The sequence below is a fragment of the Ovis canadensis genome, chromosome 4 (genome assembly GCF_042477335.2).
Source record: "Ovis canadensis isolate MfBH-ARS-UI-01 breed Bighorn chromosome 4, ARS-UI_OviCan_v2, whole genome shotgun sequence".
Lineage (NCBI taxonomy): Eukaryota > Metazoa > Chordata > Mammalia > Artiodactyla > Bovidae > Ovis > Ovis canadensis.
Window position 1 is genome coordinate 96,176,601 of NC_091248.1, and position 26,530 is coordinate 96,203,130.

A 26,530-nucleotide genomic window follows, 5' to 3' on the forward strand; every position below is an offset into this window, starting at 1 on the left:
AAAGCAGAGACATTACTTTGCCAACAAAAGTCCATCTAGTCAAAGCTATGGTTTTTCCAATAGTCATGTATGGATGTGAGAGTTGGACTAAAAAGAAAGTTGAATGCTGAAGAACTGATGCTTTTGAAATGTGGTGCTGGAGAAGACTTTTTAGAGTCCCTTGGACTGCAAGGAGATCCAACCAGTCCATCCTAAAGGAAATCAGTCCTGAATATTTATTGGAAGGATTGATGCTGAAGCTGAAACTCCAATACTTTGGCTACCTGAAGCAAAGAGCTGACTCACTGGAGCAGACTTTGATGCTGGGAGGGATTGGGGCAGGAGGAGAAGGGGTCGACCGAGGATGAGATAGCTGGATGGCATCACCGACTCAATGGACGTGAGTTTGAGTAATCTCCGGGAGTTGGCAATGGACAGGGAGGCCTGGCATGCTGCAGTCTATGAGGTTGCAAAGAGTCAGACACGACTGAGCAACTGAACTGAACTGAACAACCCTGATCGGTATCAGTGGCAGGAGAAGACAGCAGAGAATATGAATTTAAAACAAGTCCTACATTTAGCAATGGCCTATGTGGTCAATGAAGGGACCACCCTTCTCATTGTTCCAAGTCAGTAACAGCAGGAACATGGACTAGAATGCAAGTCCTATTACTCTAAGGGAAACATCAAGGGGAGGAGTCATGGGGGTTAGCGGGGAGAGACAGTGCGAGCGCATTCTCTCCTTATAAGGGGTTTACTGGGTATAGTCATGGTTCATCAGGCTGGTCAGCAGCCCCATGTGCAAGTGAACCTCCATTCTTCTCAAACTGTATCACTAAACTCCCACTCATACATTTAAGGTTAAAACATTAAACATGCACACTTGAATTCAAACCAGTGGTCAGAAGTAAACTTGTACTGTCTCATCATCATTTAAGCTATGCATGCATGCTCTGTCGCTTCAGTTGTGTCCAACTCTTTGCGACACTATGGACTATAGCCTGTGAGGCTCCTCTGTCCATGGGATTACCTAGGCAAGAAAAGGCTTCAACTAACACAGAGGACAATGATCCAAGAGATAACATTTGGAAGGTCCACGCTCCAGAGAAAGTGAGATTTTTCCTGGAGATCTCATTCAATATAATATCGTTTGGTATGGTAATCTACTTTTTCCAATTTTACATGTGATATGATTTTAACAAGTTACTTTCATTTTTACCTAAAAGTTTTACCACAAGATATTTTTTAAAGTCAGATAAATAAAACGTAACTGAACCACAGATGAATTCTTAAAATAATCCCCTCATTTTTTCATATGAGGAAACAAGGGCTTGAGAAGAGTTAAGTCACTTGCAAGAAACTCAGCAGAAACTTGCGACAGAGTTAAAAATGGCACTCACCCAGGATGGCATGATCCAGCAGATTCTATGTATCTGTGCCAGTGTAGATAGATCAGATGTGAAATCACTGTGTTCTCCCAAATGACATTTGAAGCAAATATCCCTTATATACTCTCATTCTTTTACTCTATCCCCAAATTTGGGGTTCAGTTCAAGGTGTGGGTTGAGCATGTTTGTTCCACTTAGTAACTGGTACCCACTTACAGGTCTCCACGTTCACCAATCCACCATACTGGTGGGCTGAGTTAAAACTAATGGAGCAATTTAACTCACTTGAGGGACTGGCTTCAAAGTGATATAGTGGTTTTATGCTATGCCAGGTGTTCAAAACCATGGTCTTGGTTACACAAGTGACCAGATGTTGAAGGACAACAAAGAGACTTACTACAATAGACTCTGTAACAACAAAGCATTCTGGTTGCCAAATTGGCTGCTGCTCATAAATTACCTTTTTTCCTTTTTGGGTTCTTGCTGTAGTCAAGAATCAGTAGTGGCCTCACAGAGAACCATAACTAACCAAATAACTGTACCTTAACTCTAAAGGTTTGAAAGGAAAAACATTTTAGAGCTCTTACATGTTATTTTATAAGATTTTATATTGGGAACCAGCCAGCATGAACAGATGAGACCTGCATTTGTTCCAGTTTTAGCAGACTAAATTCTTAGGCCTAAATATAGTTGTCATTCTCATAAAACCAAGAAGTAGTCAGAAGTGAGAAAATTCAAATAGTTCTGAACTTTGAATTGCTAGTTATATTTCAGGTGATGGGTTACAACTATAAGTACAAAGCATGGGAACAATTAATTTAAGATATAAGAATAGGGTGATCCTGTCACCCACAAAAGCTACATACATACTAAAATACCAAAGAGACTGACACAAATACTCTTATTATTAATACTGTCTGCCTTTTACATAAGCACCACCTACCACAATAAAAAGTAAAATTAGTTTGACATGGCTTACTTAAATTTCTCCAGACTCCATGTCGATTCTGGGTTAAAATTTAAATTTCTTAATACTCTTTTACCTATATTATCTGTCCCTTTTCTACTCTTTTCCACTAAACCTCATATACCTCAATCCTGATGCATTTTTCAATTTCTACTAATGAAATATGTATGGACAATTTGGGGAAGTTTGAATTAAGTGATAATGAGTAAAGTGGATTTGTAGGTAGTTGAACAACATGGTACCAGGGAAAGTTAACAGACCCTACAGGGACTGGCATGACATATTACTGTCTTGAATGAAGAAATAAAAAGCATAGCTGAAGTGAGTTTATAATCATCACAACATTTTCTGGATGTTATGTTCAGACTCACATCTTTTTTTTAAAACAGCAGTAATAAACTGGAGTTTCAGTATGAAGAAACAATTAATGAATGGGGGTAGAAAAATTGTGGCTATCAAGTTTATCCAACTACTGTGTTAGCCTGTATCATTTTAAGAAGTTTATTTTTAACAGCTTTGAGGTATAACATAATAAACTGTACATATTCAAAAATTTGCCTTATTATAATTCCCTCCTTTCCACTCCCTCACCAATACATCAATCTGCTTTCTGTAACTATAAATAAGTTAACATTTTCTACAATTTCTAGAATTATGTAGTATGTACTCAATCTGGCTTCTTTCGCTCAGTGTAATTTTGAGACGCATCCCTGTCATTGCTGTATCAATAACTCATTTCTGCACAGTATGCCACTACTATGGGTATACCACAATTTATTTATCCACTCACCTGTTGACTTACACGGGAATTTAGTTTTTGACACCCACTGACAAAGGTGAAAAAGGCAGTGTGGTTAAAAAAAAAAAAAAAGCGCCAACAATGATAACCGCAGAACAAATCAGATATCCATATACCAAGACAAGTAGATCCATATCTTCCACCACACACAAAAATTAAGTCCAAATGTACCCATTCCCATATATAAAACCTAAAACTAACTACAACACTGCAAGAAGAAAGCATAGGGTTAAACAGGCATGCGGTCTTGAGTTAGGCAAATTTCTTACATATAATACCAAAAGTAAAACCCACAGAAGAACTAGTACTAAACCGAACTACATCAAGTATGAGGTTCTGGTTTTCTCTCTGACCGGGTCATCTGTATCACTACTAGCTTTTGTTCTTAAGTTACTTAAATTCTTTTTCTTGTGTTTAGAAGCAAGGCATGCTTGTAATGACTGTAATGGACTAATTTGGATTCCTGAACCTGATTCGGCTCTTGAGAATAGTGGTGTTTTTTCTCCTTTTCTGTTTTTTTTTTTTTTTTTTTTTTTTGAGGAGGGAGGATTTTTGTTATCAGTCCTTTTTTTAAAAAACAAAACAAAATACTGAACAATCTTTAACAGGAAGGCAGATTGATACTGTATTCCAATTCCTGGATCTAGTTTAGAAAATGCGTTCCCGCCTGGTGCTCCTAGGAAGGAGTGCAGGAAACACTGTATGTAACTCTGTCCTTTGTGAAAGCTGCCTCTTTCCCCCACCCCCGAGTATGTCCAGTATTTGATGAATTTCATGAAAGTTAGGGAAACTTGACTTGCCTCTTTTCTAGGATGCGCTGTCTATGTGACTTTCAAGGAAATATGTTTGCCACTGGACGATCTTTTTAAAATTTCTAACTTCTTTCACTGATAAGTGAAGGACAGTACTGCACCTTCTGAAATATATTAAATGGATTAAGCTAATTAAAAAAAAAAATTCCCTGTCCAACAACAACAAAATAGGGAAGGTAAGCCACAGACCAGGAGAAAATTTTTAGAATTTAAAACTAAAATTACTGGGTAAAAAGAAAGGCAGATTTTGGCTTACTGGCAGGAACTCAAAAATGAACTGAACTGTATGTAAGCTACCATCAAAGAATTCAAGCAGAGAAAGAAAGGGAAATAGAGGAGACTGAGCTGATTAAATTCAAATTCCTTCTTACTCTATAAATACACATTTTAGCTATTTATAAGATGACCAACTTAATGCATATTTGATACCATATTAAATCAATGGTGAAAGAAATTCTTGATCCATAAATCCTGATAAAAATGTTTTCAGTTAAAACATTTTTTTGCCTAATAGGGTGATGTACATAAATGTGTAAGGAAAGATAAAGATTCTTTACCATCTGAGCCACCAGGGAATCCCTTAGAGGTTCTATCTAAACAGAACCTCTTGGTGAAGCATTCCTGGCCTTCTCTCCAGGCCTAGGTGGGTAACTCCTCACTCCTCAGTAGCCCAGAGCATTTTGGACAAAACTTCTTCCAGGGCTTCCCACCACATTAATCACTGGGAGTTTTTCGATAGCAAAGAGCTCCCCACCTCCAATTTTGTAATCTCAAATTTAGCATAGTATCTGGCAAATAACTAGTATATACATACACTGTTGAAAAAGAAATTAAACTCTTGGAAATGACCTTGGAGAACAGGTAATCAGTACTGGTAAAATTCTGAGACATTCATTCTCCTTGGAAGGCTGGCACTAGTTAAGAACTGACTGAGGTGATGGAGAAACCAGCCACAGAGAAAGGCAGACTGCTCCCATATCTGATAACGCCTTGTTGTATTACCTGGAATTACAATGCATTATGCAGTATGGACAAACTGAACACTAGTCTCAGAGGCTAAGTTAGCTTTTATGAGACTAATGCTGAAAAAGAAACCCTGAAAAAAAGAAAATGGAACTGTCAGGGATAATTCTGCTGAGCTGAGCTGATCTGTCATGCAGTTTTCTTAATAAATACAACCATGTCAATGTTATATAACATTTGATTACAAAGAAATTCAGTCTTCTGATGACAGTCATTTACTAAAATCACTATAGAAAACTGCAAATCTCTATAAAACTTTTGCGCTTACCTTATATACGTATTACAAGGTTATATATGGATTAGACCAATGTTCTATTCCTATATCCAATCCAATAGTTTTACTTATGTAAGCTATGTTTACAGTAACTGAATTATTTTCACAAATTAACTTGACATGTAAATATCCCACTCCCTTTTGAGAACCCAATAAAGTTCATGGAACCTAAACACAGAAGACCCACCTTGGTTCTAGTTAAAAATTAATCTAAATGCAGCTTATACCTAGTTACTGCTTTTGCTGAATTTTTAGTGGATTATCAGCAATAACTGCTTTAAAGAAATATGGCTGGCATAGAAAATTGATAACGAGGATATTTACCGTAACATTATGCATAACAAAAAATGAAGAATAGCTATAAAATAGAATTATAAAACAACTGTTAAAAAGTGACAATGACACTGAAAAATGTTCACAAAATATGTGGAAGTAGCTTAAACTTTTAAAACAGGTATGTACTAGTACAGACAGGAAAAACACTAGACAGCAAAATGAAAATCTGGTATGAGTAATCTGAGGGCTTCCCCAGTGGATCAGCAGCTAAGAATCCACCTGCAATGCAACCAAGATGAGGGTTCAACCCCTGAGTCGGGAATATCCTCTGCAGGAGGAAATGGCAACTCGCTCCAGTTTTCTTGCCAGGAACATTCCATGGACAGAGGAGCCTGGCGGATTACAGTCCAAGGGACTGCAAAGAGTCAGACATGACTGAGTGACTGAACAAGCATGCAATAATCTAAACAGGGGAACATGAAAAATGTTTAATTTCCAGAGCTTTTCATTTATTTCTATGCCAGTTTTTTTTTTTTTAATACCATGAATACTGCTTTTACAACCAGGAATAAAAAAGCTTATTAAAAAAACAGAAAAATATTTAAAACAGTGTCTGTGATTGGGCTTTAAGAGACTCAAACCATCACAAGCTGCTTTGGGCAATTGTGGAGAGAGTGGACACACACTGCAAAGCTGGAAGTACACAAAGCGCTGAACTCTGGAGACAGTCAGGTGGGTCTGTGGTAGTCAGCCTCCAGGAGGAGTCCCGACAACTCCTGCTTCCCGGTATTCACACCCTCCCGTAGTCTCTTCCTGTACTATACCAGCCTTGATCTGTGCGATCAATGTAACACAGCAGAAACGAAGGCATGTCACTTCCTAGAACTGGTAATAAGAGACTGGAAGCCTCCATCCTGGACTCTCTTGTAATTCTCTACACGGGAAACCATGCTGTGAGCAGTCATATGTGAGAAGCCCAAGTGGCAAGGAACGGAGGTCTCCTGCCAACAACCACGTGAGCAGGATAGGAAGCCGACCCTTTGACTTAGACAAGCCTAGGTGCTCGCAGTCCTGGATGCCACTTTGATTACAGCCTCCTGAGAGACTGAGTCAGGACTATACAGCTAAAGCTACTTCCAATTCTTCCCCCACAGAAACTGTGAGATAGTTAAGAGTTTGTTGTTCTAAGCTGATGAGATTGCAGTCATTTGTAACTCAGGAAGAGCTGACTATATACAGTTGGCTTACAGTTTTGTAGACTACAGAGTCCTAAGAACTCATCTCAGGAAAAAGCACTTAGGCTATAGCTCATTTTGCTCAAATTCATGGTTCTGATTTTTCTCTTGGTCTGACCTAAATCAGAAAAGATATTTGAATACCTTTGCAAAAGGTTCAGTTCCTTAGATTTGACTTCTACTACCTTCCTTCCCTCACTCCTATTTCATCCCATCTTCTCTTTTAGTTACTACAAATCTAGGGTCACCAGACTCCTGTAAAGAGCCAGATAATAAATATTTTAGGCTTCCCTGGAGGAACTACTCAAGCCTGTTGCTGTAGTTGGAAAGTAACCATGGACAATATCTAAATAATTGGGCATGGCCTTGTTCCAATAAAACTTTATTTCAAAAGCAGGCAGTAGACGGCATTTGGCTGCAGAATTGCGGCTTGCCAACCCTTGCTATAAATGAAACTGATCAAGATCCTATAAGACTAATGCTTCTGCTCATGCAGCACAGCCTATTTCCTCTGTTGATTCAACAGATACTGTTCCACCCTCCCAATTTGCCCCTCTGTACTGGATGCAAACATGTTATTCTCCTATCTTAAAAAATTCTCAACCATACTTCCATTTCTTAAACTCACTTATCAAATTCTGCTTCTTTCCTCTCCCTAAGCCTGCTCTTACCCAAGCTTTGTTAAGATCATCAATGATCTTCAAATCACCAAGTGAAAAGGTGAAAGTGTTAGTCACTCAGTCATGTCTTGACTCTGTGACCACATGGACTATAGCCCGCCAGGCTTCTCCTGTCTACGAATTCTCCAGGCAAGAATACTGGAGTGGATACCATGCCCTTCTCCAGGGGTTCGTCCCAACCCAGGGACTGAACCCAAGTATCCCACATTGCAGGCAGATTCTTCACTGTCTGAGCCACCAGGGAAGCCCAACCAGAAATTCTCAGTCTTCAACACACGTTGCTTAGCAGCAGCAACCGAGATAATCACTCTCTTTCTTAAAATATATTTTTTCTTTGACTTCTAAGATATCTTAATCACAATGTTTCCCCCCCCCCTCCCTCGAATCTCTTCAGCTATTACTCTTCCATCACCATCATTTTAAACTCTGGTGTTCTCTTAGGGTTCATCTTGGACCCCTTTTGGCTAGATATAGTCTTTCCTCATGCTCTCACTCAGAATATTTTTTTACATGGAAAGACACAAATTTATATCTTCAGATTTCATTTCTCCCCTGAATACCTGGCTCATATTCAACTACCAGTTCAATATCTTCAACTGGTTGTCTTAACAGGTAGTCCAAACTCAACTGCCCAAACTCCAAACTGTCCAGACTCTACTCCTATCTAATTTACCTACCCCAAACCGACTCTCTTAGTTTTCTCTTTATTAGTAAATGGCAATTCATTCTTTGAGTTTCTCAGACCAAAACTACTGGAATCATTTTTGACTCCTCTTTCATAGGCCACACCTGATCTGCTGGCAAATTTAGAGGCTCCATCCTGAGAATATATCCACTCCTCAGAAGACCTCCCATGATACTCAGAATAAAACCCTTACTATGATTCCAACTTTTCTTGCCATTCCTTCTACTAGAAGATAAACATATGGCCCACTTCCTCATATCCTTCAGGATTCTGGTCTGTAGAATGTAAGATCCATGAGTGGAGGGAGTTTTTGTTTATTGTTGCATCTCCATTACCTCAGCAGTACCTGACACATACTAAGTCCTTAGGAAATATCTGTTGAATGAAAAATCCCCCAAACCAAAACCCAGATCACTTACAAAGTTGGTGAAAAAATTAGCAAAATAAATTGTGTATATTAACTTTGTCCTCAATTTACATTCTCATAGTGTTTGTAAAACATAACCAGAGCCCCTGATGACTTATAGCAAAAAGGATGGAATATGAGTCAACACAGTGAGATTTTGCCACACACTAGCCGGCAAAGACTAATTTTTCTGACACTTACCTAACTTCTGACGACCATAGTTTTCAGATCTGTAAAATGATGACTAACCCAGGAGCCTTGGACTCCTTTAAAATCTACAAACTTCCAAAAGTTGACATATAACTTCAGGCCTGTGTGATGACAGATGCTTCCAAACCCACAGGGAGCAGACCACAGCTTCTATAAAGGTGTGTTGATACGGAAGTACAATTCTGACTTCCTAGAAAAAATGACATGCTATGTAGGAGAAGTATCATATCAGCTGATATAACCTGGTGACACAGAAGTAAAACAAGTTTCACTTTTACAAGATGAAAAGAGCAGTGGGGATGTATGGTGGTGATGGCTGTACAACAACGAGAATATACTTAACACTTATTTAAGGGCTTAAAATGTCCAAGGTGTTAGGTTAGATATGGAAAAAACTGTCTTTTGGTCTCCAACAATAACAATGGCAAGTTGGTAGAAATTTTAATCCTTTTTTCAAATTTCAGTAGAAAACCACGTAAATGAGTCCCTAAGGTCATGTAAGATGTGCAATGTCATACAGCTAATAAATGGCTGTGCGAGAGTTCACATATAGGCCTAAGAAACCCCAAATCTACACTATTCCCAACGTACTATATACCATAAGATTAAGTTCAAGGACACAATGTATCTGAGATAGTCGCACACACTGATGGAATTCTGATTAGACATACAACTAGTTGGATTCTACCTCTAGTATATTTACAAAAATCATGTTTATAGCCGAGTCATAAAATTATTTCCAAAATTTTTTCCAAAGTTATTTCCAAAATTCATGGGTAAGTCCCCTAAGAGCAGAGGCTATGCAGATTTAGTACCAAAAACAACCTGCTTATAAGCTAATAGGAATATACTCAGTTATATTTCTGAATATAAACAGTTTATATTAGTTTAAATAATAGAAACTTAAATAAGTTCCTGCTTACTTTTAAAGGAAAAATGCTAAAATTTGTGGATGAATGCTTACAATATTCTAACATTTTACGATATTTGTCAAAATGATTCTATAAGGTAGGCATCAAACAGATGAATAAAAAACAAGACAAGACTGTACAAGGGATTATGCACCTTCAATATTAATTAACGGAGAACTGAACAGAGTCCATCTGATGCTTCCAACTGCTACTGCTTATAATGACATGGATATTCACAGAGAACTCAAACTGAAAATGATTAAAATAGCCTGTTCTTTCTCCTATGTTCCTCATTTCAATGAACGGCATCATCACCCACTTGGGCTCAAGAATAACTAACTTCATGGCTATTAGGATGGCTGCTACTACAAACAAAACAAACACAAAACAGAAAATAACAAGTGCTGGTGAGGATGTGGAAAGACTGGAACCCTTCTCCACTCTTATTGGGAACACAAAATGGTACAGCTACTGTGGAAAACCTCATGGTGGTTCCGCAAAAAGTTAAAAACAGAATTACCGTATGATACAGCAATTCTCCTTCTTGAGTATATATACCCCAAAGAATCGAAACTGCCATAAAAAAGGAGAAGAAAGAAAGAAAAACAAGGTAGGGTCTCAAAGAGATATCTGTACACTCATTCATAGAGCATTTGTCATAGTAGCTAAAGTATGGAAGGAACTCAAGTTCAGTGGCTGAAGAGGTAAGCAAAATGTGGTATAAACATACAATGGAATAACACTCAACATGAAAAGCAAGGAAATTTTGCGGTCTGCTATAACATGGATGAATCTTGGGACACTGGGCTAAGTGAACATGAGCTAATCACAAAAAGACAAATAGTGTATGACGCCATTTAGCTATGGTACTTAGCATCGTCAAAATCATAGACAAAAGGTAGATTGGTGGCTACCATGGGCTACAGGGAGGGAAGACTGGCGAGTTATTGTTTAATGAATACAGAGTTTCAGTTTTACAATGAAAAGAGTTATGGGGATGAATGGTGGTGATGGTTGTAGAACAATGTGACTGTATTAATACCATGAAACTGTACACTTAAAAATAGTTAAGATGGCAAATGTGATGTTACTGTATTTTACTACAAAAAAAGGTGGAAATAAAAAACTAATTACACAGAATTTAAAAATTAAAAAACAAGTACATTACCAGTTATTTACTGCTCCATAATAAATTAATCTAAAACTTAGAGGCTTAGAATAACAAACACTTATTATCTAAGAGTTTGCGCAGCTTAGCCAGGGGTGCTAGTAGTTCAGGGACTCTCACGAGGCTGCACTCAGGATGCTGGCAGACTGCAGTCATTCGAAGGCTTAAATAGAGCTGGACATGCTGCTTCCACGATGGCTCACTCACATGGCTGTTGGCAGGAGACCTCAGAGTCCTCACCATCTGGGCCTCTTCACTGGGCTGCTCGAATACCCTCATAACATAATAGCTGGCTTCCTTCAGGTAAGTGATCCAAGACAGCAAGGCTGAAGCTGAAACGTCTTTTTTTTAGTTTTATTTATTTACTTTACAATATTGTATTGGTTTTGCCATACATTGACATGAATCCGCCATGGTGAAATGTCTTTTATGATCTAGTCTTGGAAGTCATACAATGTTATTCAGTCAGTCTTACTGCCTTACTCAATGTGAAAGAGAATCACTTACAAAAGGGTATGTATGAATAACAAGAGGCAAAAATCTCTGATGGGCATTTTAGAGGATAGCAACTACAAAAAACTTTACACAGAAAAGTATAAAACACTGCTAAGAAAATGTAAAGACCATCTAAATACTGCTCTAAGTCATGTTTATGGACTGGAATTCACATTATTGCAAAAGTATCAATCCTCCACAAATTCATCTACAGACTCAACTCGATCTCAATAAAAATCCTGGCAGGGTTTTTCTTTTTGGTGGAAATCAACAAACTGATTTTAAAATTTGTATGGAAACAGTAACATCAAGAATATCCAAAACAGCATCAAAGTATGTAGAAGGTTGTCAAACTAGACTGTCCTGCCAATAAATCTATTTTACTTTTAATGATATATACATTTAAGATGTCAAAATAATCTCAAATTTATAGAAAAGTTGCAAGTATAACCCCAAACGATTTTTTCCCTGTGCTATTTGATAGTAAGTTGCTCACTCTATATCACTGGAACACCTCTGCATTTATTTCCAACAAATGAGGACAAGCATCTACAAATCATAATGCAGCCACCATCATTGGGAAATCAGCATGAACACATTTCTACCAGACACTCCTCAGACCTTATCCAAGATTCTGCACTGGATTAGAATCATGCACTGCATTTAATAGTCATATCTCTTTGGTCACCTTCAGTGTAGAATTCCTAATATTTTCTTTGACTTTCATGAAGTTGCGAATTTTAAAGATTACTGACCAATTTTTTCACAGAATGTCCCTTAAGTGAATTGTATGATGATCAGATTCAGGTTATGCATCTCTGGCAGGAAGAACAAAAAAGTGATGCTGTTTTTTTTCTGCCTTCATTTCTTTTTAATAGGTTTCATTCTTTTAGAGCAATTCAGGTTCACAGCAAAATGCTTCTTTGTATATAAACTTGTAATGAGTGAAGTCGCTCAGTCGTGTCTAACTCTGCGACCCCATGGACTGTAGCTTACCAGGTTCCTCTGTCCATGGGATTTTCCAGGCAATAGTCCTGGAGTGGACTGCCATTTCCTTCTCCAGGGGATCTTCCCAACCCAGGGATTGAACCCGGGTCTCCTGCATTGTAGACAGACACTTTACTATCTGAGCCACCAGGGAAGTCTTGTACTGGGACATAGTAATTTCAAATTATTTATGTATTATCTATGGCTGCCTCCTATTTACAGTGGCTAAGATGTGTACTATAACGGATGATTTGGCCTGCAAAGCCTACAACATTTAACACTTGGCCCCTTAAGAAAATATTTGCTGACTCATATTATATTGACTAAGAAGACTTATTAGAAAGCTATAAAGACAGTGTGGTATTAGTGAATGGATACAGGAAGAGTTGACAAGTTTGTACCCTTATGAATGTAATATGCCCACTTTACATCTCATCTGAATACCAATTGGAAAATTCCTAACCTGTTTAAATCTACAGTTTCACTGGATTTTGAATACATTGATTAAACACACACACACACACAAAGGGAAGACATTATGATGAGTTTGTAAGAACTGACTGACATCAGGGGAAAAGAAAATGTGCAAGACAAACTTCATAAAAATCTGTCATTAATTGCTGGATGAAACTGAAAACTGAGGCCATTACTAAGGAAACACACCCAACAACACAGTTCTCCCATTTTGATCTATATACTTTATAAAGCATTGATTTCAACTATGACAGCCATCACAACAAATACAAAACAACCTCAACCCTAAAACCAGGCCTTTGAATCACAAAGTGTTAATAACCTCCACTAGAAAGAAGACCCCAGGTGTGTAGGGGTTCTTGTATATATTATGGTCTGGCATCATCTGGAAGAGAGCCGAGACAATTTATTTCTTACTTAATTTTTCCAGCATTATTGAAATATAATTGACAGTAGAATTATATACAAAGTACACAATATGATCATTTAATACACTGATTATTTTTATGAATGAACCAAGTCTTTCAAAAGCTGTAATGAAGTATTCAATTACACTGTTCTCACTAAACAATATTTTAGTGCAAAGTATTTTTTTTAACTACTAAGAATAAAACATTTTCACTTAAAATAGCTAATAAAATCTCTTGCTATTTTTCAATTTGGATTTACAGTTTATGGCACACATCATATAGTTGCACAGTAACACATGTACATGATTTGAAAGCAAATATACACATGAGAGTTTCCAGAATTCTGTATGGATGGGGGTACATGATCAAAAAGAGATTACTCCTCTGCAGGAGAGGTACTCAAAGGATAACTAGTTCAAGAATAGGAAAGAACCAATTTTAGAGTATACATTTAGAAACTCAAAGAGGAACTTGATAGTAATTTTATGTTTGTTCAACTTAATTTTTAAAATGGGCTTGTTTTCTGTCTTTTTAAATTTTCATCTTTCTAGTATTTTATTTTTTACTCTATTTTACAAAAGTATCAGTCTGCTATATACAGAAAACTTAAACAGATCTTTATCAGAGATCATTTCAGAAGCATGGCTGCAGAGAACACTCAAAAGGCAAACTTGATCATGATGCTTCCTAAATTATTCCAGTGGCTCCCCCGAGGCTTGAAATGAGGGCCTTTAAGATCTGGCCGCAACTCTCCCAATCCTCTCTCCCCCGGGCCCTTTCTGCTTCCCTACCTTACCCCTCAGGAATACACCACACTCCCTCTAAAGGGCACGGCATGAATTTTATTCCCTAGTTCTGAACACTTGATGTCCAACTCAACGTGATTCATCTCCTTTATCAAACTCCTGTTCATCCTCCTGTGGTCACTTCTGGGGAGTGCTCCCTGTTGCTTCAGTGGGGGTTCAGTGCCTTCCCTCATATGTGTCTAGCACATATTGTTGTGTGCCTGGCACACAACAGTGCTTTTCACTCAATAAATATTAAACAAAACTTATGTTCAATATTCACCGTACCTACTGTCTCCCCCCAAATGTTCTATACTTCTATTCAAAACTTTACACTGTAGTGAGAATAAATGGATGTTTATGAGCTTCAAATATTAAAAAAAAATTTTATAATTTCTAAAGAAAAAAACCTCTCAATTACTGTCTTTCTTCTCTTTTTCACTTCCTTTATGAGACCATTTTTGCCATCATGTTCCAGTTTTGGAATGAAGAAAACACACATTAGTAACAACTTTCATCTCAAAATTACTTTCATATGACTGCCTTAAAAGGGAATGTTTCTTTTTGAACCCATCTGCCTGACTGTGACACTGTGACACAGATTTAAAAGAGGTTTATTGACTAATATAACAAAAATAACCTACAAAAAGGAAATTTGCTGCTGTTTATCCTTGCCCCAAGACCTTTATTGTAACTGATTATACTGACATTAAGTTGAAAACAAATTCTAACCCAAATGATGTTATAATTATAATTAAAAGAGCACTTCATGTTTTTAAGATTTAAGAGTTAAGGAAACCTGGTCATATTTATCAGTAGAGAACCAGCAAAAGGCAATCCATAGGCAGAAACAGTTTCCTACAGTTTGCACAAATCTGTCAGATGATGACATATTCTATACTGCATGACAACACTGTTCTTAAGAAGTTACTAAAATTTCACTAAGAACACAGGTCAGCTTACTATCTTACAGTTCTCTACGGCAGTAATGCTCTGATAAGGATTACTCCTGAGTTTTAAACAACCAAAAAAAGACATATTCTGGACTGTACATTTTAACTAGTCTTTTTTTGATTGAAGAACACATTGTCAATATTTGTATCAAAGCTTTAAAGATGTAATAAAATTAGATACAGTTTAAACTCGTAAGAATAACAAACAGTAGTTATTTAACTACTTACATTGAAAGAACAACCAAATGGACAGCTGGGATTTGGAGGAAAATGAGATGAAGGCTGAAACTAAAGTATTTCTGGAGTAATATAATCTTCTTCCTTTACTTCCTAATTTAAGAAAAGAGCAAGCAACTGTTAACTAGATAATCTTAAAAGTATTCACATATACTTTCATTTATTTTTTTTACATGTTATTAGTTTTTTATTTAATTTTAAAATCTTTAATTCTTACATGCGTTTAAAAATTTAAATTATGTTTCACTTAGTCTAATAGCAGCATTCTCTAAATACTTAGTAACTGACAGCAGGGGACATGGACCAGTCAAGTTGTGATAAACCTTAACACATCCAAGATGGGAAAACCCTGGGAATTCAATCAAAGCTATAAAAGGTAAAGTTTAGCTCCCCAAATCATCAAAGAGTGATATCTCCTGTTTACCAAGTATACTTAACACTCAATATACACACATCTGGTGCAGTGGTAAAGAACCTGTCTGCCAATGCGGGAGATGCAAGAGACATGGGTTTAGTCCCTGGGTCAGCAAGATCCCCTGGAGTAGGAAAATGGCAACCCACTCCAGTATTCTTGCCTGGAAAATCCCATGGAGAGAGGAGCCTGGTGGGCTACAGTCCACAGGGTTGCAAAGAGTCGGAGACAACTAAGCACACACACACATATGCATACACACATCAAAAAATAATAATAATCATGAGAATTTTTCAACAAGCCAGTAATCAAAATAAGCAACGTAGCCATCAGAAGCAGTATTTGGATAGGATGATATTTTAATTTCTGAGTTGTATTTGACGAAAATTGAGTTCAGAATTTCATGTCTCATAAAGTCTTCAACTTAACTGAACAGTTAAAACTTTTTTTCTTGATAACCCAGAATCATAATGATCAACTATTACCCTGTTCCCAGAGGCGACTATGAATGTAGGGCAGTTTTCCCTAGATTCAATAGCTCTAGAAGACGGAACTCTAAATTCTACTGTCATGCTGCAGTCCTCCTGCCTCGTCCCTTCCTTTCACAGCTGTCCCTCACTCATCACTAACTGCCCACGTGCCTTCAGAGCACCCCTCCGTCCCCAAAAACTATCCGGAAGCAAATTACTAGGCTTATTGCATTAGATATAAAATAAGAGTAAGTAGGTTCTGAAAGACTTATTACTATTCTCTTGAGCACTGGACACATAATAGCGTTTAGTGTTAGGACTTTCCCTTTTTACTTTGGATGTTCAAAGGTATCTCCCCCCTACACTCCCCCCCCCCAACATTTGCTCTGAAACTTTACTTTCTAATTCTCAATAGGGAACATCTTCTACCTCTTGGGGTTGTATTTGGATGATTACATGGAAATAATGAATCTGAAATGTTTGGGTGAGGGCCTGGCATGGAAGGAAAGCTACAAATTCTAGTCATTTCTTTCTCCCTCTCTAAGTACATTTCATGTTTCAAGTTGTAAAGTTTGACCCCAAACAAGCGAATGTTGCTGTATTATTTTTAGAAGCGTGTGACCAAGATGGTTAGGGAGCTAACTAAATACATGAAGGACGTGTCTCAACAGGCAGACGCTTGGGAAGCTGGCAAGGGAGTTGCATGGCTGCCATCTCCAATTATTTGAAGAAAGGTACATGTGAAAATGACTATTCTTGATTCTGTCAACAGATGCACTGTTTAACAAGGGCTCAAAAACATATTTGTGTGCTAAGTGCTTCTCCAGAGAAAACAGGAATAAAGAGAAGCCACAGGATAATAGACTACAGTTCAAAACAAGGATGGACTTTTAAATTAAGACATCCAGAAATAACACATATTTCCACAATACCACTACAAGTGGTTAAGCAATGGCTAGTGGCCGAGGAGCTTTTGAGGAGATTTTTGTAAACAGTGGAAGAATGTATTAGCTGCCCTTTGAAGACCTGTTCTAACTCTGTAAGAGATGATACATTTTATACACAGTCCAAAATCAGAAGCTCTTGTTTCTACGTTTATTTTCACACTAAAAATAAATCCTAAAGAATACTGGAAAAGTATAGACGCAACACAAGAGCCACAGTATCCAAAATTATTTGTTTGACTTCACGATAGTACTTACATATCAGTTGTATGACTAGACAAGAGTTTAGATTAGAAATGCTCCGAGTGATGAAAAGTATTTTCTTTTTTGAGCAGGAAAATCACAACTGCATCAACAGCATCGTCACCATCACCATACACTCAATGTCATGAAAAGGAACTGGGAACAAGCCTTACTTTAGGAAAAAAAAACGCTTTGAAGATGAATCATGTAACATATGGACACAGACAGAGCTTGAGAATCCAAGTAAATGAAAGAAGAGAGGAAGGAAACTAATTATAAAAATGCGTTTCAGCAATCTGTAGGAATGCAGGAACTCCAAGAGAGTTGGCTATAACCCCCACTCAGAGAGCTAAAGAAAACTACATAAAAAAACACGCAAGAGAAGTACAGAAAAATCAGCCACAATAATCAAGTTGTTATCATTGATAATGTAGGTCCTCCCCTCACTTCTATAGGAGAGATACCTGGAATGTTTTAGCTTAAACCAAATATCACCTGTGTTTGGTTAGGTAAGAAAAAGTGCTACTAGTAAAGGCTACTTTCATCAGCTAACAAATGTGATTTCCCCCTTAAACTTCAGATATTAATATCCTATTCATTACTTTTGGTTTAATTTCATAAAAGTGAGCGAAAAATGACCCGTTGCCCCTAAAGAGGCATTAAACATGGTTTGTCTGCCAGCACAGCCTCTTCTTGTGGGAACCATTCTTGCCTATTACAATTACAATGGGACTATATATCCGGGCAGGACTACAAAGCAGGACAAGAGACACAGGCCAGCCAGAGTACTCTACCTCTTGAATGAGTGCGAGAGACAGGCTCTTTGATGAATCTGGAGATGAATGTGGCTACCACACAGTCTGCCAGTACAAAAAAGGAAAGAAGCAGAGCTGGGGAAGGAGAGAAAGCCTGCACACTTCTGTTGTGCTTAAGGTAGCCTAACCTGGATTTCTGACTCTTACAACTGAATGAATGCTAATGGTTTATAGGGTCTCTATTTGCTTCTTACAGCTTAGAAAGGAAGAGTTTCTCACTGCTTAATGGCAGAATGAAGTTAAAGGGGTCTACACTGTCTTTGATTAGTCTTTAATTAATCTAATACTTCAGTACTAAACATGTGGAAGAATTATGAACAGAAGATTTAGCTTTTATTCCAACTCTCCAAAAAGCCACATGGCAAATTAGAAAAATTAAGCAAGGCTTGTGGTTAACTTCATTACACTCTAGGAGAAAATCTTTGAAAATCACAGATCTTAAGGACCTGTATCCAGAACTCACAAAGAACTCTTAAGACATAATAAGAAATATAATCCAATTTTTAAAAACTGGGCAAAAGATTTCAGTAGACACTTCACTCAAGAAAACAGGTGGAAGACTAATAATAAGCACATGCAAAGGTACACTATCATCCGCTGCTGCTGCTGCTGCTGCTAAGTCGCTACAGTCGTGTCCGACTCTGTGCGACTCCATAGATGGCAGCCCACCAGGCTCCCCCGTTCCTGGGATTCTCCAGCCAAGAACACTGGAGTGGGTTGCCATTTCCTTCTCCAAAGCGTGAAAGTGAAAGTGAAGTCGCTCAGTCGTGTCCGACTCTGAGCGACCCCACGGACTACAGCCTACCAGGCTCCTCCATCCACGGGATTTTCCAGGCAAGAGTACTGGAGTGGGGTGCCATTGCCTTCTCCGTATCATTCACTACAGAAATGCAAATTAAATTCTCAACAAGATACTTATTTATACCCAACAGAATGGCAATACATTTTTTTTTAAAACATGATTAACAATTGTTCATGAAGAGGCAAAGAAACAAGAATTCTCAAATATTGCTGGTGGGAATGCAAAATGATGTATTAAACATCAACCTACCACACAACCTAGAGATTTCACTCTACATTACCAATGAGAAATGAAAACATATGTCCATTAAAGACTTCTACATGAATGTTCGTAGCAGGATTGTTCACAATAACCAAAAAGGGTAAACAATCCAAATGTCCATCAACCAGTAAAAGGATAAGCAAAATGTAGTATATTCATAGAATGGGAATTAACTACAAAGGGGCATAAGAGATTTTATGCTAAAGAGATGAAAATGTTTTAAAACTGGATTGTGGTAATGATTTACACAACTCAGTAAAGTTACTAAAAATCACTGTAAATCTAAATTGGGTGAATTTATGGTATGTAAACCATGTCTCAAAAGTTACTCAGAAAAAGTGAAAAGAGACTAGAGAAGTCAAAATAAGCAAGCAGAAATTATGAACCTTGACTGGGTCCTGGATCAGCAGGAAAAAAACAGCTATTAAAGACGATAGGAGACAATTAATGAAACCTGAACTTGGACTAGATATTAGATGATATAATGAAATTATTGCCATATTTTCTTAAATATTACAATAGTAGTATGGAAATACAGGAGAATGTCTTCATCCTCAGAAGATGTAAACTCAAGTACATAGAGGTGAAATTTCATGTCTTCAACCTTCTTTCAAACAACTCAGAAAAATAAAACCATCTACACTTTAAAAGTAAAGCAAATGTAGCAAAACAATAACTGGTGAATATAAAGCGATTAGTAACTACTGGCTTTTAACAATGTACTCTTATTAACTTTTTTGTAAACTTTTCAAGGCAGCAAAGACCTACAGTATAGCCCAGGGAGCTATAGCCATCGTCCTGGGATAAACCATAATGGAAAATAATATAAAAAATGAATGTGTGTGTATATATATATGTATATATATATGAATTATTTTGCTGTACAGCAGAAATTAACACAACACTGTAAATCAACTACACTTCAATTAAAAAAAAGAAATCTTTCAAAGCACAAAGTTGGGGGAAAAGATTCCTCATTTTATATTCTCTCTTTAAACACTGTTTTTATTGAGGTAATATTAGCTTACAACATTATATAAATTTCATCTGTACAACGTATGTTTCTACTTCTATATCCTACAATGTGCTCACCAAGAATCTACTTTCCATCTGTCACCACACAGCTTATCCCCTTTATCTATTTTGCCCTCACCCCTGCCCTGATCACTAGTACTCTGTTCTCTGTATTTGCTTTAGTTTGGTTTCTTCACTTTTTTTTTTCTTTTTATATTCCACATGAGTAAAATCAAAAGGTATTTATCTTTCTCTGACTTATTTTACTTAGCATAATAGTACTTAGCCTCAAAGTACATGTTGTCACAGATGGCAAGATTTCATCTTTTTCATGGCTGAGTAGTATCCTGTGGTGTATTTGTGTGTGACTGCATACGTGTCTGTGTCTGCGTACACCACATCTTCTTCACCCATTCATCTGCTGATGGGCACGGAAGCTGTTTCTAAATCTTGACAATCATAAATAAGGCTGTGATGAACCCAGCAGTGCCTACGTGTTTTCGAATTCGTGTTTTCCTATTCTTTGGATAAATACCCAGAAGTGGAACACCTAGATTATATGGTAGCTCTCTTCTAGACTGTTTGAGGAGTGTCCATACTATTTTTGATAGTGGCTGCACCAAAAGACGTTTGTTCCTTGGAAGAAAAGCTATGACAAACCTAGACAGCGTATTAAAAAACAGAGAAATCTGTTGCCAACAAACCTTTGCTAACAAAGGTGAATATAGTCAAAGCTATGGTTTTTCCAGTAGTCAAGTATGGATGTAAGAGCTAGATCATAAAGAAGGCTGAGAGCCAAAGAACTGATGCTTTCGAGCTGTGGTGCTGGAAAAGACTCTTGAGGGTCCCTTGGACACCAAGGAGATCAAACCAGTCAATCCTAAAGGAAATCAACCTTGACTACTCATTGGAAGGACTGATGCTGAAGCTCCGATACTTTGGCCACCTCATGTAAAGGGTCAACTCATTGGAAAAGACCCTGATGCTGGTAAAGATTGAAAGCAGGAGAAGGGAATGACAGAAGATGAGATGGTTGGATGGCATCACTGACTTGATGGACATGAAGTTTAGCAAACTCTGGGAGGTGGTGAAGGACAGGGAAGCCTGGAGTGCTGCAGTCCATGGGTCGCAAAGAGTCAGACTCGACTTAGTGACTAAACAACAACCAACAGTGTGTAAGGATCCCCTTTTTTCCTGCATCCTTGCCAACACTTGTGGTTTCTTGCCTTTTTGATAAAAGTCATTCTAGCAGGTGTGAGTTGATATCTCACTGTGGTTTTGATTTGCATGTCGCTAGTAAATGGTGACACTGAACATCTTTTCATGGAGCACTCTCATTTTAAAATGCAAATGTAATAGGACTCACTGATATAGTTCACTGTGCATTTCAGAAAGAGGCAGAGATGAGGTATACTGTCATTGCTTTGGCTGATACAAAGATCAAATGAAATCACATACACAAAAGTGCTAAGTGTCAATTTAAAAAAATTTAGTCACTTAACACTTTGTACCTTTCTAGAACAGAAACACAGAATTAAATCTAGCATCCTATTTGATCACTCCTGTCTATAACTGGATTTCCTCAATTTTGTAGTCAACACTGTACAAACAATTCTTCAAAGCACTGTCAGTGTTCAATATGAATAATTCCCTTTCAGCACTCTAATTTGGGTATTTCGTCTTTCTACTTACTATACCACAATCTGTTAACAGTGTTCTTTTAAACAATTTAGAGTTTTAATGGCTTAAATTCAGACACAGTAATGTAAGACAGGAATCCTGTAATGAATCAAAAGGACTGTTCACCTGGGAAGTTCAAACAAAAAGCACTGAATTAAACACTTTAAAAGTAAATTTATTAGTATGTGAATTATACCACATAAAATTGACAAATTCATCATTAAAAAAAAAAACCAGCCTCCCCATCCCCACCCCAATAAGCAAAGGACATAAAAAGACAGTTGACAGGATTAAAAAAAAATCAATGACTAATGAATGTGCAAAAAGTTCAAACAGTTGTAACCAAATACATATATACTATATATATATATATATATATAAACTTTAACAAAACATACAAACAAGGGTGGGTTTAATTATCCGGGCCAAAGCAAAGGACAAGAAAAGATAGAGCAAATGGTCGAGTTTTATTTTATTCTGAGGGATCGAGAAAGCTCAGCAAATAAGATTAAATGAAGTAACAGATATAGAGAATTATTTTAGTTGTAGTGTAGACACAGGAAACAGGGAGCTCTCAGAGACTGACAGGGTAGTCGTAAAGTTACCGACAGTCCAAGCACTAAGGGACTAGGGCTGGTGCCCCAGACACTTAGGATCTCAGAGGACAGGGAGTTTCTGTCACAGGGAAGTGTTTTAGGCAGAAAGATGAAGGAAGACGAAATGTCCTCAGACTAAAATGATGAGGGAAGGGGAAATAAGGCAAAAAACAGAGAACAGAAAAGATCAGCCAACTGCAAGCCCAGATATCAGGGTAGCAGCATGTAGCAGAGGATGAGACCTGAGGATCTTCAAGGCAGGAGAGCCCCCAACCACCACCTGCCCAAGGCTGAACTGTCGACTAAGGAGGCAACAAGACCCAGAGAGAAAAAGGCAACATAGATCCCAGGAAAAAGTGGAGACAGACAACTGGCCACAGACCAACAGTACTCACCTGGGGGGTGAGAGCTCCTCAACCTAGAGACCTACCAGCGTTTCTGGGACAACAAAGATGGACTTACAGGTCACAGACTGGGATTGGAGGGGACTTCTAGGGAAGCACAAGGGACAAGAAATTAATAAATATCCCATCACCCTGCACTCCCGGGAAAGGAAACAGAATGACTGAAACAGGAAATGAGATGTGGACTGCAAGTTCACAAAATGGACCTAGACAATCTTGAAAGTATAAGAATCTACAGAAAACATGATACTTGAACTTTCTGGGTGAAGTCGATAGCAGTGAAATGCACGTGTTCTCCAGAACACAGGAGACTGAGCACTGGTATGTGTCCACAGCTGCCATGTGAATGGGATGTGCCCAGGGTGCCAGCATCTGATTCCACACCAACACACACCTGCAGTCAGAGGCCTAGGTCATTTACAAATGAGTTCTGGAGGCCAAATGGACCCTACAAACATGCCCACAATCACCCCGTATTTGTGTACCATGGGCCACCCCATGGATCAGTTCAGTTCAGTTCAGTCGCTCAGTCATGTCTGACTCTATGCGACCCCATGAATCGCAGCACGCCAGGCCTCCCTGTCCATCACCATCTCCTGGAGTTCACTCAGACTCACGTCCATCGAGTCCGTGATGCCATCCAGCCATCTCATCCTCGGTCATCTACTTCTTCTCCTGCCCCCAATCCCTCCCAGCATCAGAGTCTTTTCCAATGAGTCAACTCTTTGCATGAGGTGGCCAAAGTACTGGAGTTTCAGCTTCAGCATCATTCCTTCCAAAGAACACCCAGGGCTGATCTCCTTCAGAATGGACTGGTTGGATCTCCTTGCAGTCCAAGGGACTCTCAAGAGTCTTCTCCAACACCACAGTTCAATAGCATCAATTCTTTGGTGCTCAGCCTTCTTCACAGTCCAACTCTCACATCCGTACATGACCACAGGAAAAACCATAGTTTTGACTAGACGGACCTCAGTCGGCAAAGTAATGTCTCTGCTTTTGAATATGCTATCTAGGTGGGTCATAACTTTTCTTCCAAGGAGTAAGCATCTTTTAATTTCATGGGTAAACTCATCTAATTACAAGTCTGACTTGCCTTATTGACTAAGGGCTGTCCTTAAGCCATAATCACATCAATACAAGGTGAGCCTAATTCATCTGCTAGGCACAGAAACCACTTAAAGACCATGAAAGCCTAGAAGGAAAGACAGATTTTCATAGACCTATGGCTGCTTTTAACCTGTGGCACCCATGACTCGCTGAGTGAAGATTACAATGAGGTTCAGAAGAATTACATGGAGAGGCAGGAACAGAACTTAGGAATGGTTGTATGAACTGGGAAACTAAGGATCAGTACCTCACCTCAACTATCATTACACTTCGCTGCTGCCCTTTAGGTAAGTCAAGCTTCCTGCATCTTACATCTACCGACATCAGTATCACAGAAATGGTGAAGGACTGTAGTCATTGCAAGGAATTTCCATAGTTAAATTAATATCTAGTGTAATGTTTATCTTTGTACATGCACAGAGAAGATAATACAATAAAACAATCAGCATCTCTATCAAAGACACTCTTAACACCACTATTTAACATTGTTCTGGAGATAGTAATCAAAGCAATTAGATATGACAAACAGAAATATAAACACTGGAAAAGAAAAGGATAAAACCTTTATTTACAGGTGACATAACTATATATCGCAGAGTCGGACACAACTGAGTTACTGAACAACAAGTAACTGTGTATCTGGGCCAAAGAGAAGCAATGATAAAATACAATGGATAAGAAAATTCTGTTTATAATAGTAACAACAAAAGACAAAATACATAGGAATAAACCTGAAATGTTCAAAACTTATGCAAAGTAAATATAAATCATTCTGCAGAGACAAAATAGTGGATTTAAGAAAATGAAAAGATTTTGCTTATTTAAGATTAAAGGTGTTCCAACATCATCAAGAGATCAGTTCTAAGTTAAATAGTAGGTTTAATGAGATCTCAATAAAAATAGTGAGCTTTTCAATGGACTTAGACAAACTGATGCCAGAGTTCAAAAAAAAAAAAAAAGACATGCAAGACTAGTAAAGTACATTGAAGGAGGGCAATAATGGGGAACTAGCCCTACCAGATATTGAATCATATACAAAGCCTTTATGATTAAAACAGTGTAGTACTTACTGGTACAGGAATAGTCAGACATACAAAAGAATGAAACACACCCAATTACATATGGAAATCGAGTACATGATAAAGGGAGCAAAGTTTTTTCTTAAAAGTAGCATTAGAACAAATGGAAAGTCATGTGGAAAAGATAAAATAAGACCCATTCCTTACATCAAAACAGAAATATACTCCAAATGGATCACAAAACTGAATGCTCTTTATATTATAAATAAAACTGTATTAGTACTGAAGAAAGCATGGCTAAATTCCTCTCTAACCTGTGGGTAGCAAAAAGGCTCACTATGACTAAAAACCTAGATGCAATAAATTTAATATATTTTATTACCCAGAAACAAAGTTTTGCAAGTCAAAAGAAAAAAAAAAAAAACCCATGTACCACTAGCAATGCCAAAAGATAACTGGGCAAAGTATCTGCAATATATGGCAAAGCTAAATGACTAATATTCTTAAATATAAAGAAGTTTTAAACTCTGAGGAGAAAAGACCAAAATTTATTTAGAAAGTGAGTCAATAATGTGAACAATTTTAAACATACAAAAAAATGTCCCTTAAACATATGAAAAAAATGTTCAATTCACTTGTAATATGAGAAATACAGATTAAAACTACACTGAGATACCATTTCTCATCTTTCAGATTAGCAGAAGCTGCAGTACTCATATATCACAGGTGGGAATTCAAAATACTACAATCCTACAAAGAAAAATTTGGCAAACCTAACAAGTGTTACATATGCATTTACCCTGAAGATATGCTTTCAACAATGCAAAGAAACAAAGATTAGCATTATAACATTACCAGTAATTGAAAGATACTGGATATTACTTGCAGTATAGTGTGTTGGTCTCTCAGTCCTGTCCACATCTTTGTGACGCAATGGACTGTAGCCCCTCAGGCTCCTCTGTCCTCGGAATTCTCCAGGCAAGAATACTGGAGTAGGTTGCCATTCCCTTCTCCGGGGGATCTTCCCAACCCCGGGATCAAGCCCTGGTCTCCTGCATTGCAGGCAGATTCTTTACTATCTGAGCCACCAGGAATAAGGATATCATTAAGAACTGAGGAAGTTTGGGAACTTCTGACAAAGTCCTGTGTAGGCTTTTAAGAATGCATGGGTACCTGTAGTTATGAGGTTACTATAGACTGTGGTCAACAAAATTTATAATAGGTTAATGAAGGCACTGTCCATAGTAGTATAAGGTAGATTTTATGGCAGATCACAAGGGGAGTAACTAGCCCAGTCTTGAAAGTTGTTTTTTTGTGTGTTGTTTTGAGGGATGGAGTTGAGAGAAAAAAAATCGAATCAAGATACAATTTTTGGAGAGGTATAAGTTAAACTTATATGTGAAATTAAGGATAAAAGGAATTTGTATTTTTTTAATTAGCAAGAAGGAGGTGTGAAAGGGTTTTAAGCATGGGAATATCAAGAATGCTCTAACCCCCAAACCGTGGAGAAAAGACTGGGCGGGGAGCCCCCAGTCAGAGGCTGAAAGGCTGCTATAAAAATCCAGAATAGATCTAGACAGGGCAGCAGACCTAACGCATCTGAATCACT

At 37.8% G+C, this 26,530-nt stretch overlaps 1 protein-coding gene across 4 annotated transcripts in view; it reads right to left on the bottom strand.

Annotated features, from left to right (window-relative positions):
• The window catches only part of RALA (RAS like proto-oncogene A), a 61,604-nt gene that overhangs the window by 30,991 nt on the left and 4,083 nt on the right, over positions 1-26,530 (bottom strand). The window contains exons 2-3 of one of the 4 annotated variants that reach the window (XM_069588252.1): positions 15,146-15,247; positions 8,726-8,924 (exon numbers count right to left, since the gene is read on the bottom strand). The exons of 1 other annotated variant lie outside the window; for it this stretch is intronic. The gene's annotated coding sequence lies outside the window, so the exon portion shown is untranslated. Of the gene's footprint in view, positions 1-8,725; positions 8,925-15,145; positions 15,248-22,786; positions 22,883-26,530 lie in introns of those variants that run through there. 2 more of the 4 variants (XM_069588253.1, XM_069588251.1) reach the window with 2 other exon arrangements.